The sequence below is a fragment of the Notechis scutatus genome, chromosome 1, assembly GCF_049901735.1.
Source record: "Notechis scutatus isolate UNSWTSFEM ecotype Mainland chromosome 1, rNotScu1.2, whole genome shotgun sequence".
NCBI classification, from domain to species: Eukaryota; Metazoa; Chordata; class Lepidosauria; order Squamata; family Elapidae; genus Notechis; species Notechis scutatus.
This window is the reverse complement of record NC_142009.1, coordinates 104,021,524-104,038,442: the sequence shown is the minus strand read 5'-3', so window position 1 is coordinate 104,038,442 and position 16,919 is coordinate 104,021,524. Positions and strand designations below refer to the sequence as shown.

The following is a 16,919-nucleotide window of genomic DNA, read 5'->3' as shown; positions in this document are numbered from 1 at the left end:
GGCTCAGACTTCCAGACGGTTCCATCAGCAGGACGAGGAGCAACACGGAACCCGACCGAACCGGCCGGGAACCAAGCACCAACTAACCTGCGCAGGTCAAGTAGACAAGTACGTAGCCCCGCCTACTTACGGGACTACGTTACGTAGGACCCTACCAAGAGGGGAGGGGTGTTCTGTACGGTCATTACCATTCTTGTAGACCCGCACAGCGATTGGCCAAGGCGCGCGAGCTGATTGGCCGGCGAGCCGCACTGATTGGCCCGCCGCGAATCCCCGCGATTGGTGGAAACTAATCGCGGGAGATTCAAAGCGGTGCCATTGGCGCGCCGCCGCGGCCAGAGAATAAAAGCCGCCGCTTTTCCCTTCGGAGCCCGAGCCGATCTCGGGACTAATAAATGAGCTGAACTGAGTCACTGGTCCCCGAGTCTCCTTCATTGCGCCGGACACGACAGTTACTACCTACTACCTACAGTACATCTATACCCATTTTGCCTCTCCCTTTTTCCAGGAATGCTGAGCCTCTTAGTACCTTTTCATAGATCACACCAAGTCTTGTGCAAGTGTTCTATTGACAGTCAACAGCAGGAACCATTCTCCTCCCCTCCTCCATTGCTGAAGGTCACATCTGGTTTTGTATCAGATTTCTCTCTGTCACCCAACAGATTAAGAAACTAGATGCAAGTTTATTGAACCATTTGCCATACTTGCACAGATCAATACTATCGACGTTACTCTGCAGTTTCCAGCCACACGAAAAGCTACACACAGCTTCTGTGCTCCCTTGTGCGTCTTTGAACCACCATTCAGTTTTTATTATCGGGTGCGGGAAGAAAAATTGGCATGGAATCTAGTTTAGAGTTTCACTGCAATAAGACCACACCTAGAAGACACGATTCATTGGCAGAGTTACCCAGACACAGAAATGCCATGGGATATGGCTGACAACATTCACGCATTGTACTTTGTCTGACACAACTTCGCAACCAAAATGACCTAATTGGTTTTGACTCTAAGAGAGTAAACTGTTTGGGGATGGAAAAGGAGACATCTGTACAACTAATAAGAGATGAAGATTATTCCATTCAAAAGGAAGCATCAGTGAGGCTCCTGATGAAGAAAAGAGATAAGATGGAAACTAGGCTCTGATATGAGGAGTCAACTGGAAGTGGAGATTGGGACAAAATATGAATTTCTCTCTTATTGCAGCCAAAGAAGAAATATAATTTATATGTACTATTAAGTTCCTTAGGCAGACTGAAGGAGTACAGACTTTGAAGGGGAAGGAGACTTTGTCAGCTCCAGTTGGCAAAGATATGGCAACAGACAGGGAGCCACAATGCCCTTCAGTCTCCCACAAACTGGGGGTGGGGGGAAGAGCCATCTGGCACCTTTAAACAGGAAAGAGAAAATAGGGAGGGAGTCAGTGTAAGAGTTGACAGTGGTGACAAAGGAAACAACACTGTTCAGGCCAGCTGCCTGCTAAACTCAAGGCTGGGAAAAAATAAGTAAGAGACAGTTGATGCAACAAGGTAAGAGGAAAATGCTTAGGATTTAATCACTGGCTCTGTCATTCATTCATAAAAGAGTCATCAAACTATATGTTCCAACAACAACTCCCAAAACAAAACAAAAAAGAAGATTACCCATATCAATAAGGAAACTTCAATCCAAAAAGAGATCACTCTGGAGGAAAAACAAATCTGGTCACGTTGCCAATTTCAAAAACAGATACAAAAATTTATGCCACCAGATAAAGACCGAATGCACCAATTATCACATTAAACAAGAAGAAAACCTTCTAGCACCAATTCCACCCGTGCTTTTTACAATTTTGTAAACAACAAACTAAAAGACTCAAGGTCCATCCCTCCCTTGATAGGACCTGATGGTAAAGACTGCAACGACGACACCATTAAAGCCAACATCTTTAACACATTCTTCGGCTCAGTATTTGTAAACAGCAATGGATCATGCCCAGTATTTCCTAGCCGTACCACAGATAACAACAATGACCTAATACATATCGATTTCACAGAAGACAATGTTGAAAAATCACTATGCAATCTAAAACCATCTCTATCTATTGGACCGGATGGAATATGTGCCTACTTCTTAAGAAAGCTATCCACTGCCATAGCCAAACCTCTAAGCATAATCTTTGAAAAATCTTTCAGGACCAGCTCCTTGCCTAACCTATGGTCACAAGCCACAGTCATCCCCATCTTCAAAAAGGGAGACCCAAGCCTAGTCGAAATTACAGGCCAATCTCCTTATGCTGCGTCACCTGCAAAGTCATGGAATCAATTATTAACCAATCCATCATCCTCCACTTAGAGACAAACAACCTACTCTCCAATAAACAATTTGGTTTCAGAAAAAAACTATCCTGTAATCTGCAACTCTTACACTGCAAAAACATATGGACGACACAACTCGACCAGGGCAAAGCAATAGACGCAATCTACATAGACTTCTGTAAAGCCTTTGATTCAGTGGTACACGACAAACTACTCCTAAAAATAAAATCCTATGGTATATCTGGACAACTGAATAACTGGATAGAAGCATTCTTGTCAAATAGACAACAAATGGTCAAAATCGGGAGCGTCCTATCAAATCCAGTACCTGTCAATAGTGATGTCCCTCAGGGCAGTGTTCTAGGACCAACTCTCTTCATACTCTACATAAACGACCTCTGTGATCTTATTAAGAGCAATTGCGTTCTCTTCGCTGATGATGTAAAGCTGTTCAATACCACAGACAATACTGCTACCCTACAAAAAGATCTTGACTATGTATCTGAATGGTCAAACAAATGGCAACTTCAAATCTCAACAAATAAATGCTCTGTCTTACATATTGGCAAAAAAATCAGAAAATAAAATACAAGCTGAATAGTCAAGACCTTGTTGATGACCCAAGCTCTGTAAAGGACCTTGGAATACTCACCTCTAATGATCTGAGTGCTAGAGCCCACTGCAACTACATAGCCAAAAAGGCATTAAGAGTTGTTAACCTAATCCTACGTAGCTTTTCTCTGGTAATATCACACTACTAACCAGAGCATACAAAACATTTGCTAGACCAATACTCGAATACAGTTCATCAGTCTGGAACCCTCATTACGTATCTGATATTAGCACAATTGAGAAAGTCCAGAAATATTTCACAAGAAGAGTTCTCCACTCTTCTACTCGTTGTAGAATACCTTATGCCACCAGACTTGAAATTCTAGAACTAGAAAACCTTGAATTACGCCGTCTTCGGTCTGACTTAAGCATGGTATATAAAATCATACATTGCAATGTCCTACCTGTCAATGAATACTTCAGCTTCAACCATAACAACACAAGAGCACACAATAGATACAAACTCAAAGTAAACCGCACCAAACTTGATTGCAGGAAATACGACTTCAGCAATAGAGTGGTCAATGTCTGGAATACTCTACCCGACTCTGTAGTCTCTTCCCCAAACCCCAAAAACTTTAACCTTAGACTGTCTACCATTGACCTCATCCCTTTCCTAAGAGGTCTGTAGGGGGCGTGCATAAGCGCACCAACGTGCCTACCGTCCCTGTCCTATTGTTTCTCTATTCTTTTATTTTTTCTTATATATACCCATTTCATGTATTCACAACTATGTATACACTTATACTTATTATCTTGGAAACAATTGACAAATCAAATTAATTAATTAATTAATTAATTCATGCATATAATTCTACGTTCTGCAATATGTAGACTGCCTGCATGAGTATGGCTATTTTTTTTTTGTCTGCAATAAAGAAATTTATCAAAATGACAAAACGTCTGCTAGATTGAATATGGGCTTGATTTTCTGAAGATATATTTATTGCTCTGCTTATGTTATCTCACAAATGGATAGCATTGAGCACTGCAAAAATGTACAAGAGAATCAATAGGACAACAAAATCTTTGCCCAATTTCCAGTTTGAGTCATTCACCAGCTGACTGAACAGTGTTAATCCTATTTTCTGGTTTAAAGCCTGAGTGAAATGGGTCCACATAAGAGATGGCATCATACTTAGTGTTGAGGTATTCCCTGTTAGAAGAATGAGCGCACTCAGGGAAACATAGTGAGAGTGGTGATGAATAACACACAACCAGCACACAGATACACTGAATAGTAAAATGTAAGTTTTACTTCCTGTAAACGGATAAACAAAGTCCAACAAACAGTCCAAATCATACGTGGTTAAAGCAGTTAGTATTCAAAATAATCAGTCCAGGGATAATCCAAAAACGAAGTCCTTTTCTTTACCAGTATCATAAACGAAGTTCAGTAAACGGAGTTTGCGAATAGTTGCAAGAGTCACAGCAATTCAAGCAGAATAACGATCAGGCAAAAGGAAATGTAAAAAAGAACAAACCAGGTTTCTGGCTCCATCTTATGGCTGTTGGAGGAACCTCAGCCAATCACAATTACAACATTCTCTTAAAGATACAACAGTATTAAATGACTATCCTCGTTTATATATTGCCAACCCAACTATTAGGTGACTTCCATTCCTAACACATGGAATAAATAGACCCAAGTACAGCTGAGTGAAAATTCCTTATTCCACTCACTATTGGCATTTTTAGAATGTCATCCAAAGGAATAAGTAGTTCAGTGGAAATAGCAATGGGGATGTATTTCTTTATGTTATAGGTGAAAAGAAAACTTTCAATAATTTTCTTCCCCCACACAATATAAGTAGCCCTCAATGTACAACCACAATGGGAGCCGGAACTAAGCAAAGTGATTGTTAAAATTGAGTCACACTATCAATTTTATGACTTTTTTTTTTTTGCTTCAGTTGTTCTTTAAGTGAATCTGGTTGATTCTGCTTGTCAGAAGCCAGATGAGAAGATCAAAAATGGTGATTAAGTAATTCTGGGATGCTGCAACTGTCAGAAACACATGCCGATTGCCAAGTGTCCAAATTTTGATCATGTGACTGTGGTAATGTTGTGATGGTTAAGTGCAAGGACTGGTTTGTAAATCACATTTTTCAGCACCATTGATGACTAGCATTGATGAAGTTACCTAGCTTGGATATTGAAACGTCTGCAAGAAAACAAGCAAGCTCAGAGAGCACCAAGGACCCCAACATTGTAATTCTGGACAGTCATTACAAATGGTTGTAAGTCAAAGACTATCTGCATATCTTAAAAACACATTGATATGATGCAGAAGCAGGGTGGATAAAAATCGATTTAATTTTTTTTAAAAAAATTAGATTTTTTTATTTAAATCGGATTTTTTTTATTTTTATCAAATTTATTTTAATAAAAAGCTTTTGGAGTAAAAATCTATCTAAAGATAGTTTTCTATTTAAGATAGATTAATAATTTAGTTTATTCAGCATGAAATGGAGCTTAGTTATATAGCATGAGGCTGTGTATTCTGAAATATTGGGACTGTCGGTAAGTCAACAGCGGATCAGAGATGAGATTTGCTCTTTAATTTTTTTTTACTAGTGATTTAAATCATGATGTAAATTGTGATTTAAATCAACTTGATTTAAATCAAATCCACCCTGCACAGTACTTCCTGAGGGAAGAGGCAAGGAAGGGCGATCAGCAATGTCTCTATACTCCAGACAGATATGTGGTTTCCATGGCTCAAAGGTTACCATCAAATTATAATTAATTAGATGACATAAGGGAGAAGTTATTAACACATGGATAGTAATTCTATTAGTATATGAAAAAAAAAATGAAATGCATTTTAACTTAACTTTAATTTAAAATGAAATGCAGGTTCACCCACTTTGGGGAGAGTAACTGTGACCTGCCATTCAAAGGCCAAATGTAGATCTTGACTCCAAAGCCCCTTCAAAGTGATGCTATATAATATTACTATGATGGCACAAAAGAAGCAAACTAGAGCTGCATGTTCTAAAAAATCAAGTAGCTTGTTTAGATATGCTCAAATGAAGATAGCTTGTTCAGATATGCTCAAATCATATTTGCACTTGTCTGAGCTGTTGAATCTATTAAATATATGCTGTTTATTAGCTGCTACTAACAGTTCTTTGAGTGACTGAAAATTTATAATTTAAATTACTTTTAATGCTAATCAAGATTTTGTAGGCACCAGGACAAGACTCTCACAATCAAGGAATATCCCCATTTTATTTCTTGCCTGCTAATAAGCTCTGGAAAAAAAAAAAGAAAGCAGTGGCAATACTGGAATAGGAGGGGTTATTTTTCATTTTTGTTTCACTGGTTTGAGGCTATTTAATCGCTGGTCTTGCTATGCCTTGCAACTGACTCTGTTCTCAATATACAGTATATTCATATTACTTGTTCCATCCGCATTTCTCAGAATACAGAAAGGAATTCCAGTCTTATGATTCTGGAAATGAAATTCCAGCTTGTTCTGCTTTCTATTATTAGGGGCACCAACTTTAAAAAGAAGTCTTTTACTGTAGGTCCAGTGAGAGGAAGTATCCAAAATTGTCAATATCTGGCAAGTCTAGACATGTGTAAGTGCACATTCATTCCATTTTGACACTACTTTCTTTTTCCCCAACAGACCATTAAAAGAGAAAAAGAAAAGAAATTCATAAATATATTTTGATCTCATAATTATTACTAATTTCATGCTACATTATATTTGCTGCATGGAATTCGTAATTCCTAAGGAGATAAGAAAACAAGATTGAAATAATAATTTACTCAAGTATAAGGCATACATTGGAACCGTAAACAAGCATTGCTTGACAAGAAGAGTTATGCTTAGAAATATGAGAATTATAGTTACTTCAAAACTATAGTTCTTTTCTTTAAAAGCAAAATAGTGTGTGATAAAAGCAAACTGTTGTCCAAATAAGCAAAAAAAATCATACAGTATAAAAACATATATTGTGTATCAAAGTGAATAGAATAGAATAGAATGGAACAGAAGAGATGAACAGAGTTGGTAGGGACCATGGAGGTCTTTTAGTCCAACCCCCTGCTCAGGCAGGAAACCTATATCATTTCAAACAGTTGATTGTCCAATCTCTTCTTAAAAACTTCCAGTGTTGCAGCATTCACAACTTCTGGAGGCAAGTTGTTCCACTGATTAATTGTTCTGTCAGGAAATTTTGCTTTAGTTCTAGGTTGCTTCTCTCCTTGATTAGTTTCCATCCATTGCTTCTTATCCCGCCGTCAGGTGCTTTGGAGAATAGGTTGACCTCCCACTCTTCTTTGTGGCAACCGCTGAGATATCGGAACACTGCTATCATGTCACCGCTAGTCCTCCTTTTTGTTAAGCTACAAAACCATACTCAATTCCAGCAACTGGAATGATAACCAAGATTTTATACTGCATATAGAAACTTAATATAGATCACAATTATCCATCACAGATATTAATTAATGCAATATAGCTTTTTTGTTGCTATCTAGCTTATCTGCAAATGTTGAAATTCACTCAAAAGGAATAAATATACAAATCATATACTAGATGCTGTTTTCTGGAAATAACTTTTGGATGTATGAATAGAATAGTAGTAACTGAAATTAATAGTAATGAATTTATGAATCATAAACTCAATACATTTGAACACCCTGCTGAACCTATGAACTATGTGCAGCAGCTGTACTTTAAAAAGTGGGTTAAGGGGAAAGAACAAAAGCTACATTTGATTTAAACTTAGATTTAATTATGGTTTAATGTATTAAATAAAATGATAACTCCCTTGTATTTATCCTTTCTGATCTACTAAAATGATATCCTATGGGGACTCTGGAGATTGATCCAGCACATGCATTTTATCATCCAAATAAAAATCAAGAAAACTTTATGCACTCTATTACTTAAATCAGTGAAATATTAGAACATACTGTAATATTTCAATTACCTGAAAAAGTAACCACTGTAATATGGTAAGTAAACAGACCTCAGCAGAAACCCTTTCAATTATTTTAAAAAAATGTTTAAGACCATTCTGCATTCTGAGCCCAGAGCACTCTTTTTATTTCTAAGACAATTTCTTGTGTTCATTATAATAATTTGTACCTATTCCATTTGGCTTCTTATTCCAAAGAAAAGTCTTGAAGGTGTTAATAAAATGTAGCTAATTTTGTTCAGCTCACCTTGAATGAGTTTTGCTTCCGCCCACTGCTCCTTTGCTTTTATGTTGCTCTTCCAACCACCTTCAGTTCCCTTTCTGTCTTTAAATAGAAAAATGAAAAAAAAAAAGAAAGACAAGTGACTTTGCAGCAACTATTCCTTAGTACTAAATTCGTATTATGTATTAAATACAATGATACCTGAATCTGAAAGATAATTCTTCACTCTTTCTTCACCAGGAAGCTTAGTTGAGATGACAGTGGGAATACGTACCTGGGCTACGTCCTACTACTGATTTCACAGTGCTGGAAGTTAATTATGGTCAGTGGCAAGCCAGGAGGCACTGCCCAAGAATAAATTAGGACTCGGAACTAAAACCAAGACCAGAAATCCAAGACACTCTGAATATTGAACTATGTGTGATTCAGAGCATGGCTCAACTAGAAACAAAACCCCTTTTTATACTGTACCATATCTTTTGGTCAGGGCACTGTCCTTTTTCACTAGAGGTTGTAGTTAGGTGACATCCTCTTAGATAGTGGGTTCCTGATATCTCAGACTCAAAAGGTAAGCTAAGCTAAGAGGCACTAGAGACTAGACCAGGGGTCTCCAAACTTGGCAACTTTAAGACTTGTGAACTTCATTTCCCAGAATTCTCCAGCCAACATAGCTTGAAGTCCACAAGTCTTAAGTTTGGAGACCTCTGGGCTAGACAGTAGACAGAGCATTTGATCATGTTGTCGTCAAATCTTATTTAGAAGAAATGAGCAATAGAGATGAATGCAAAACCACTGAATGATGAGTTACTGTATTAGGACATTACCGCTGTAATATTGAACTTAGCTTCTGTGACTACTTTTAATCAACCCAATCTACTTAAAAAATGCAAACGATCTTTTAATTGTAAAGAAACAATTTCCTTTCAACATTTTACTAGTACTACTGGTGCTACATGAAATATGCATCTTATTTTTTTCACTTCTTACTAGCCTCTCTTTTGTGTAAAGCTACTGATCTGTCGTCCCTATCACTTCATTGCAGTTCAGTCCTAGAATGGGTTCTTCATATCTACATATATTTACTGGCAATGAATGAATACAATGTTGTTGGAACAGCTTTGGCTGCATTCCCTCACTTTGGGAGAAAAATCAGGAAAAAGCCCCGACGATTACTCCTTTGCATGTAAATCTCAGGACTAATTGTATATCATGAACTGGATTAACTTCAGACCCTAAAATCCTTACTTACAAAACTATCCTACATTATACAGCTAATTACTACTCCATAGTATAAAGAGTGACGCACACACAGAGACAAAAAGTACCTTGCAAAACCTCATCAAAAGCAATCATTTTAGTTCTGGTGTTCTGTGAACAGACCTTTAGTCTTGCGCTGAGATACTTTGTTTGTTTATATTTAGGATATATTCACCACAAGCTGAAACACCCCCCAAAAAAAAAATCAGTGTTCCATCTGGAAAGTAGTAGCAAAAACTGACTTCACTTGCTATGCTTGTTTAAGGAACAGTTACTGTGGTGGAATTGGCTGGGTGCCTGCGAATCAGAGGTCACCTGGCAAATCCATAAGAAAACACATTAGCACAAAGTGGCTGTTTGAACAGGCGTGATTAAAAAAACCCTCTCCATTCGGCCTACCTCCATGATCTTAACAAAAGGCCACATGGCTGCTTTTCTTGATTTGTGCAGTAGTTTCACTGCCAAACATTTCCACGAGTGGTAAGGATTCTTCCACTCCCCCACCCCCTTTTTCATTAGGAATTATTTTTCATGTGTTTTGTTCCAGTTTCACACAAGGGAAAAATGGGTTTAATTTGGTGGAATAGCATTGACAAGAATAACTGCTCAACAAAACTAAACCAAAATCATAGACTGTTTGTATTTTTGCTTATGTGAGATAGAAACAAATTTATAAACTGAGGGATCTCCCAATTATATTTTATTTTTTCCCCTAGATTTTTTTTAATTTTTATTTGGATTTGAATAAAATACCGATTTTATAATAGTGGAATATTAACTGTTGTGAGTTCAGTAGCAAATTCACTTAAGTAACAACATTGCTTTGATTTGAAGCAGAAATATCGATCAGATGACTTCATTGTTCACTGTAAACAACTATAATACTGTACATTGTCTCAGAAGTTTTGCCCATTTTGATATATTAAATTTGGATTTTTAAAGAATATTTCAAAAGATACTCATTTCTACTACGTTTCATGCTTTTGGGAAAGGACATTAAATGTTTCTTAAAAACCATTTTCCTGATTTCTATATTTCATATTTTCTAATGCTCTAAAAATCAAAATGACTCTTACTGGGTGCACTATTGCAGATATATATTTTCCCTAAAGCAATCATCTTCTGATACCTCTACTGTTTGTAGACAATGTACCATAATGGACTGGACATTTTTGTCAGTAATATTCTTCCCCCCAAAACAGTTAGATAACAACAGTACTGTGGAAGATTGTAGTAAAGCAGCCTCCATAAGTGAGGAATGCTTTTATTATGAGAAATGAAAATGGACAAAAACAATTTAGCTGTCTTCCAAATTCACCAGAACTTTTTCCTGGCAAGGGGTGGAGAACATTAAGATGACCAAAAATTTAGTCAAACATTCCATCACAAGTCAAAGTCTTCTCAAGATGAAGAATGTGGGTAAAATATACTGGTTTCGGTTAAGTGTTCATTATCATTTTTTTCTGAATTCTTTATTACTTTCATTGTTGTTCTTCTATCACATAATTTCCGGACTTTTTCTTCTGTTTTCCTCCCAATTTGTTTTCTCTTTTTAGTATTATTGCTATACTTACCAATTTTAAATTTAATTTAAAACTAATGCTGCTGCACACATTTCTATTTTTCTTTTACTGATCAGCTTACCATAGTAGGAATATACTTTTATTTATTTTAGGAACTAAAAGGAATATCTTATACAAATAGTCTTAGTTAATGTGATTGAAACTGGAAAGGAAATTGCAAAGCACCAGGGTTATAAAACAAAAAATCATGTGACCACATCGACTTATGCTGGCAATTACAGCAACTCCGGTTGCAATCATTAATCATATTATGGGACTGCAACTTGCAACTTCTTGTCTGCTTCCTCACTGACTCTGCTTGTCAGAAGCTGGCAGTGAAGGTTGCAAATGATGATCATGTGATTTCAGAACTATCAAAAATATGCACCAGTTATAAAGTGCCCAAATTGGAATCACATGATTGCAGGGATGCTGCAACAGCTGCAACTTTGAAAAGTCTCCTTGTTCAGTACAATCGTAACTTTGAATAGTTGCTGAATGAGTGGTCGCTAACCAAGGACTAGATAGAGTACAAAAAGGTAAATGAAGGTCCAGATTCTTGTATATTCACAGGAGTTCCATTCCTGCCACTATATTGCAAAAAACAAACCAAATGTAATAACCTGTATTGAAGATGGAGCTCGGTGAAATAATACAGGAAAACAGTTGGGCAGGAAACAAAATGTTTAAAAAGTGCAAAAAGGGTTTAAAGATACACCAACCTGGCAAAAGAAGCTGCCATAATATAGCCCAATTAAATGTCAAGGGGTCACTTCAAGAAAGGGAATTTTATCCCTCATAATACTATAAATTGAATTTTGGACCCTTCAAGGCTACTGTTTAACCAAAGAAAGCATACAAATTTAAAGAAAGGAACATTTAAAGTAATTTAATTTAAAGGAATGAGTAACATAATACTGAGCTCCAAAGAGTTCCTTGGAGTTAACCTCCAACACTTATTTCTTTTTTATGCAGATATCTGTAATTCCTAGCTCTTGTTGCCAGCTTGTCCCTTCAGAGCTCTCAAGATGTACTGTGATATTTTGAAGACTTCTAAGTTATCTCTTAAAAATTCTTGAAGCTGTTCCCCAACCACTGATTATTTTCTTATTTGGGGATAATCAAAATACAGAAAAAGGCTGAAACTCTGGCCCTACCCAGCCCAGGGACAGGAAACTGCCAGCCACAAGATCCTACAACTTTTTTTAAAAAAAAGTACAGCTCCCAATAATGAGAATGTTGCCCATCTTGCTACATGTAGAAGGCATAATCTTACCAGGAACATATCCTGCTAGAGATGCTGCACACTAACTTTTCAGAGACTTTGTTTTATTCATATGCAAATGAACATGCAAATATTATTTGTTTTCATGTGTGGTTAATTTAATTGACTGGCAGCCATAGCTTTTTCTGAAACACTGAAATAGATAGTGCTCATCCTAGGGGCAAATTTCACTGCTAACAATACTGTCGAGCTGATTTACAAGAGAAGTCCTGCAAATAGAGTGACTCACTCAATAATGAGATTAAAATTCTGGTAGTGACAGAAAGAAATGGAGTTTCCAGGGGGCGTGCGTGAGATAACAGGAAATCTGTTCATGCTTCTTTACACTTAAATAATGTTCCTATAATCAGAAAATGTATTACTGCTTTCTATTTAATAACTAATTTATTAATGACTGGTTTAATTAATCAAGATATTGTTTTAAAATTCCCCAGAAAGAGTTCTTCTGCAGTATAGGAATCTGCTGATCGCCATAAGTTACACTTACAAAAGATTGGTCTGTCCTAAAAACTCATCTGACTATAATGCTGACTGACTTTATTCTATGGATAACAGTACTGCATTGTATAAGAGCATTTATATTTATAAAATAATTTGCTTCTATATTACCAGCGACAACATGTGAGTTACAGGCTTGGCAAGAACAAAAATATTTAAGTAAAAATTTAATGATATCAACATATCTACAGTAAAATTTTATTTCAAAACACAACAACAAACCAATTTAATGGACCAAAAGCTTAGCTATCAATCTTTTTTACACTTAGGCAATTTAAACTCTTGTGTTAATATTGTTTGCCTTATACAAATTTGTCTGGGTAACCAAATTGACTGTGCAAGAGTGCAACTATTAAAATAATTTTCCTAGCACTCATTCACACCTTACAAATCTCCAGTTTCTGATACCCTACAACTATTTTATATAGGAAATATTTGAAGTATAATATTAAATTGTCAAATAACGGTATAGTATACTGTCAAATCACAAAATTGGTACACAATGGTTTAAATTTAAGTCCTCATTATTTGCTTCTAGGGTGATAAGGTTTTCCAGTTCAGATGTTGCAATGTTTTATTTTAACTGAAATGCTAATAAATGCAGAGATTACACCCATTACAATATGATTGATAATCACAACTTTGCATTTTAGTGGGGAATTCTTCATAATCAGGACTATTAGTTTTCAGGCCTCTAACACTCCCTTAGTTTACTACCCCTCCCCCCAGCTAAATTTAACTGTTAGCACTTCATATCTCCAAAAACCAATTTAGATTAGAGCACAACTTCTATTGAATCAACAGCCATTCTAGGATTTATATGGATGCCACTGAAATACGAAAGCAGGAGAGGACAACTCCCATTTTAGGAGAGAATATCAGGGGATTTCAAGAGATGAAATGCCCCAAACATCTGCAAGATAATGACAGTGTTCCTGGCTTTCCTTCCTGCTATGCCTGGAGAGAGAGAGAGAGAAGAGGACAACCCAGGGTGCAACCTAATAGGGTTCTCACTCTTCAAATGGGATTGGACCCACCAGAAATTTGCCGCCCTATCAGAACCTCTGTGTAAACTGTAGATTTCCTGAAACAGCGTTGATGTGCTTCAAAGCACAATAGAAGCTTTGTTTTTGTAATGTAGGACCACAACCACGGACTAGAGTCCTGTCAATGAACATGAATGGATAATGGCTGAGATGGGAGAGAATGAGATTTATCTGACCTGATGCATCTGTTATCTATAACTTATTTTTATTTCTGGACTAAATCTCCCAAAATACAATAATCTAAGTAAATGAAAATGAACTTTATCTAGAAGCTGAGTTATAGGTTTCAGTTGCTGGAATTAAATACAAAACATTTCAATGAAATATATGTCAATGGTTAAGTACTTATTTGTAAAGAAAATTATTTAGAAGAACTTGTGGTGGGCAACAAACAAATTTAATAAATAAAAATTAATTAGGCCTTGAAAGAATCTGAAACTACATGTGGGTGGCAACACTATATAACTGCATAACTATGTAAGTGGCAACACTTTTATTTATATACTATTATTGATATACAGTATTTTAATAGAAGTGTGTTTACGTTGCTTCTCACTGCAAAAATGTCTCTTTTATTTTATAAAGCTAATTTAACTATATTACAATATTTTTTTAAAAAGCATTGTGTACAAACAACACTATAATATACTTACAAGATAAACTAAAAAAAACATTTTCAAAGCACCAATATTCAACACAAATTTGCAAAGCTAAATAGAAATAATTTCTTTCCAGCATTATTACTACATGGGAATTAAACCAGGTAGAATCATAAACATAAATACATCATTAGGACTTTGATTTGCTTTCTTATTCTCAGGAAGAATATATCTAGCTACTTAAAATCAATATATAAAGTTCTCCTTGGCATTGCAATAGGTTAAATTTAAAATCTTGGTTCTCTGTGAGGCTAAGGATATATTGCTTTGGACTGCTTTGTTGCTTGCTTGCTTGGTTAAGTAGAAAACTCCTTTTGCCTTTCTTCATTTAAATTACTTTTGGTAGTGATAAATTATGGGTCTCTATAAGTCAAAAAGACAAAGCAACAATCACCCCAGTCCTCATCCAAACAACAATCCAAAACTAAACGTATTCCTGATCCAAACAGAAAGCAGCAGGAAAAGCCACATAGAAAGCAAATTAGGTGCAAATTAGATCAACTTAAAAGCTTTCCCCCACGATTTTCATCTTTTAAAATGATTGAATTTATGCACATAGAAATCAAATGAAATCTTTTTTTTTTTCTTGAAGATTAGCAGACTTGATTATTTAGTGAGAAATGCCAGAGATAAATATCTCAGTACAGTTTACATGGAACAGGAACCACAGTTTGAAAATTCCGATAAAAAGCATATCACATTGAAACAAAAGAAAGCTATTCAAGATTACCTGACCTTTCTACTATTTTACATAAATAATTTATGATTTTTAAATGTTCCATACAACAATGAACAAGGCAAGGTTATATGAACCTTTAAGAAGACAATTTCGGCGTGTTTTTTTTCCCCACTGCAGCCAGCATACAAACTGGAATGTGAAATTACTTACTGAATTGTACAGGTATCTGTACTGTAGTACAAAATACCATCTGTATTCAGGTGACATTTTGAAAGTCTATAATATTATTATAATTATATAATATGTCCATTATATTATAATGGCTTTATTAGGAAGCAAGAGCTAGAATGCAAACGTTATTGTTTTTTTCAGCTTTGTTCCGACAAATGAGTCAATAGTTTTATTCGAATAAACCTAGTTTGGCAACAAAGAGAATCTCTCACCTCCCACTTTTCCAAATTTTGGTGGTTGTTTTATTTCAGGATTCCAGTAAGAATCTTTTTACTTTAAAAACCATTATTGGCACAATTGGGAAGGCATTATGTAGGATTATACTAAATTATACTATATTCATTGCATTTATAACAACCAAACGATTTAGCAAAAGACATATTTCAGCCACAAGTCTACATTTAAAATTCATAAAACTTTCAGATAGCTACACCAACAATGCCTTCATGTATAAATACATACTGTACAGTGGCAAGAAATATACACTGCTTAAAAAAATAAAGGGAACACAAAAATAAGACATCCTAGATCTGAATGAATGAAATATTCTTATTAAATACTTTGTTCATTACATAGTTGAATGTGCTGGCAACAAAAATCACACAAAAATTATCAATGGAAATCAAATTTAGCAACCCATGGAGGTCTGGATTTGGAGTTACACTCAAAATTAAAGTGGAAAAAAACACTACAGGCTCATCCAACTTTGATGTAATGTCCTTAAAACAAGTCAAAATGAGGCTCAGTAGTGTGTGTGGTCCCCACGTGCCTGTATGACCTCCCTACAATGCCTGGGCATGCTCCTGATGAGGTGGCGGATGGTCTCCTGAGGGATCTCCTCCCACACCTGGACTAAAGCATCCCCCAACTCCTGGACAGTCTGTGGTGCAATGTGGCGTTGGTGGATGGAGCGAGACATGATGTTCCAGATGTGCTCAATTGGATTCAGGTCTGGGGAACGGGCGGGCCAGTCCATAGCATCAATGCCTTCGTCTTGCAGGAACTGCTGACACACTCCAGCCACATGAGGTCTAGCATTGTCATGCATTAGGAGCAACCCAGGGCCAACCGCACCAGCATATGGTCTCACAAGGGGTATGAGGATCTCATCTCAGTACCTAATGACAGTTAGGCTACCTCTGGCATGCACATGTAGGGCTGTGCGGCCCCCTAAAGAAATGCCACCCCACACCATTACTGACCCACTGCCAAACCGGTCATACTGGAGGATGTTGCAGGCAGCAGAACGTTCTCCACGGTGTCTCCAGACCCTGTCACATCTGTCACATGTGCTCAGTGTGAACCTGCTTTCATCTGTGAAGAGCACAGGGCGCCAATGGTGAATTTGCCAATCTTGGTGTTCTCTGGCAAATGCCAAACGTCCTGCACGGTGTTGGGCTGTAAGCACAACCCCCACCTGTGGACGTCGGGCCCTCATACCACCCTCATGGAGTCTGTTTCTGACCATTTGAGCAGCCACATGCACATTTGTGGCCTGCTGGAGGTCATTTTGCTGGGCTCTGGCAGTGCTCCTCCTGTCCCTCCTTGCACAAAGGTGGAGGTAGCGGTCCTGATGCTGGGTTGTTGCCCTCCTACGGCCTCCTCCATGTCTCCTGATGTACTGGCCTGTCTC

General features: G+C 36.9%; 1 protein-coding gene across 8 annotated transcripts in view; it reads right to left on the bottom strand.

Moving 5' to 3' along the window:
* The window catches only part of FYN (FYN proto-oncogene, Src family tyrosine kinase), a 137,459-nt gene that overhangs the window by 38,146 nt on the left and 82,394 nt on the right, over window positions 1–16,919 (bottom strand). For 4 of the 8 annotated variants that reach the window (XM_026666694.2, XM_026666695.2, XM_087942162.1 and 1 more), the window contains exon 3: window positions 8,094–8,171. The exons of 3 other annotated variants lie outside the window; for them this stretch is intronic. The gene's annotated coding sequence lies outside the window, so the exon portion shown is untranslated. The remainder of the gene's footprint in view (window positions 1–8,093; window positions 8,172–16,919) is intronic. One more of the 8 variants, XM_087942117.1, reaches the window with a different exon arrangement.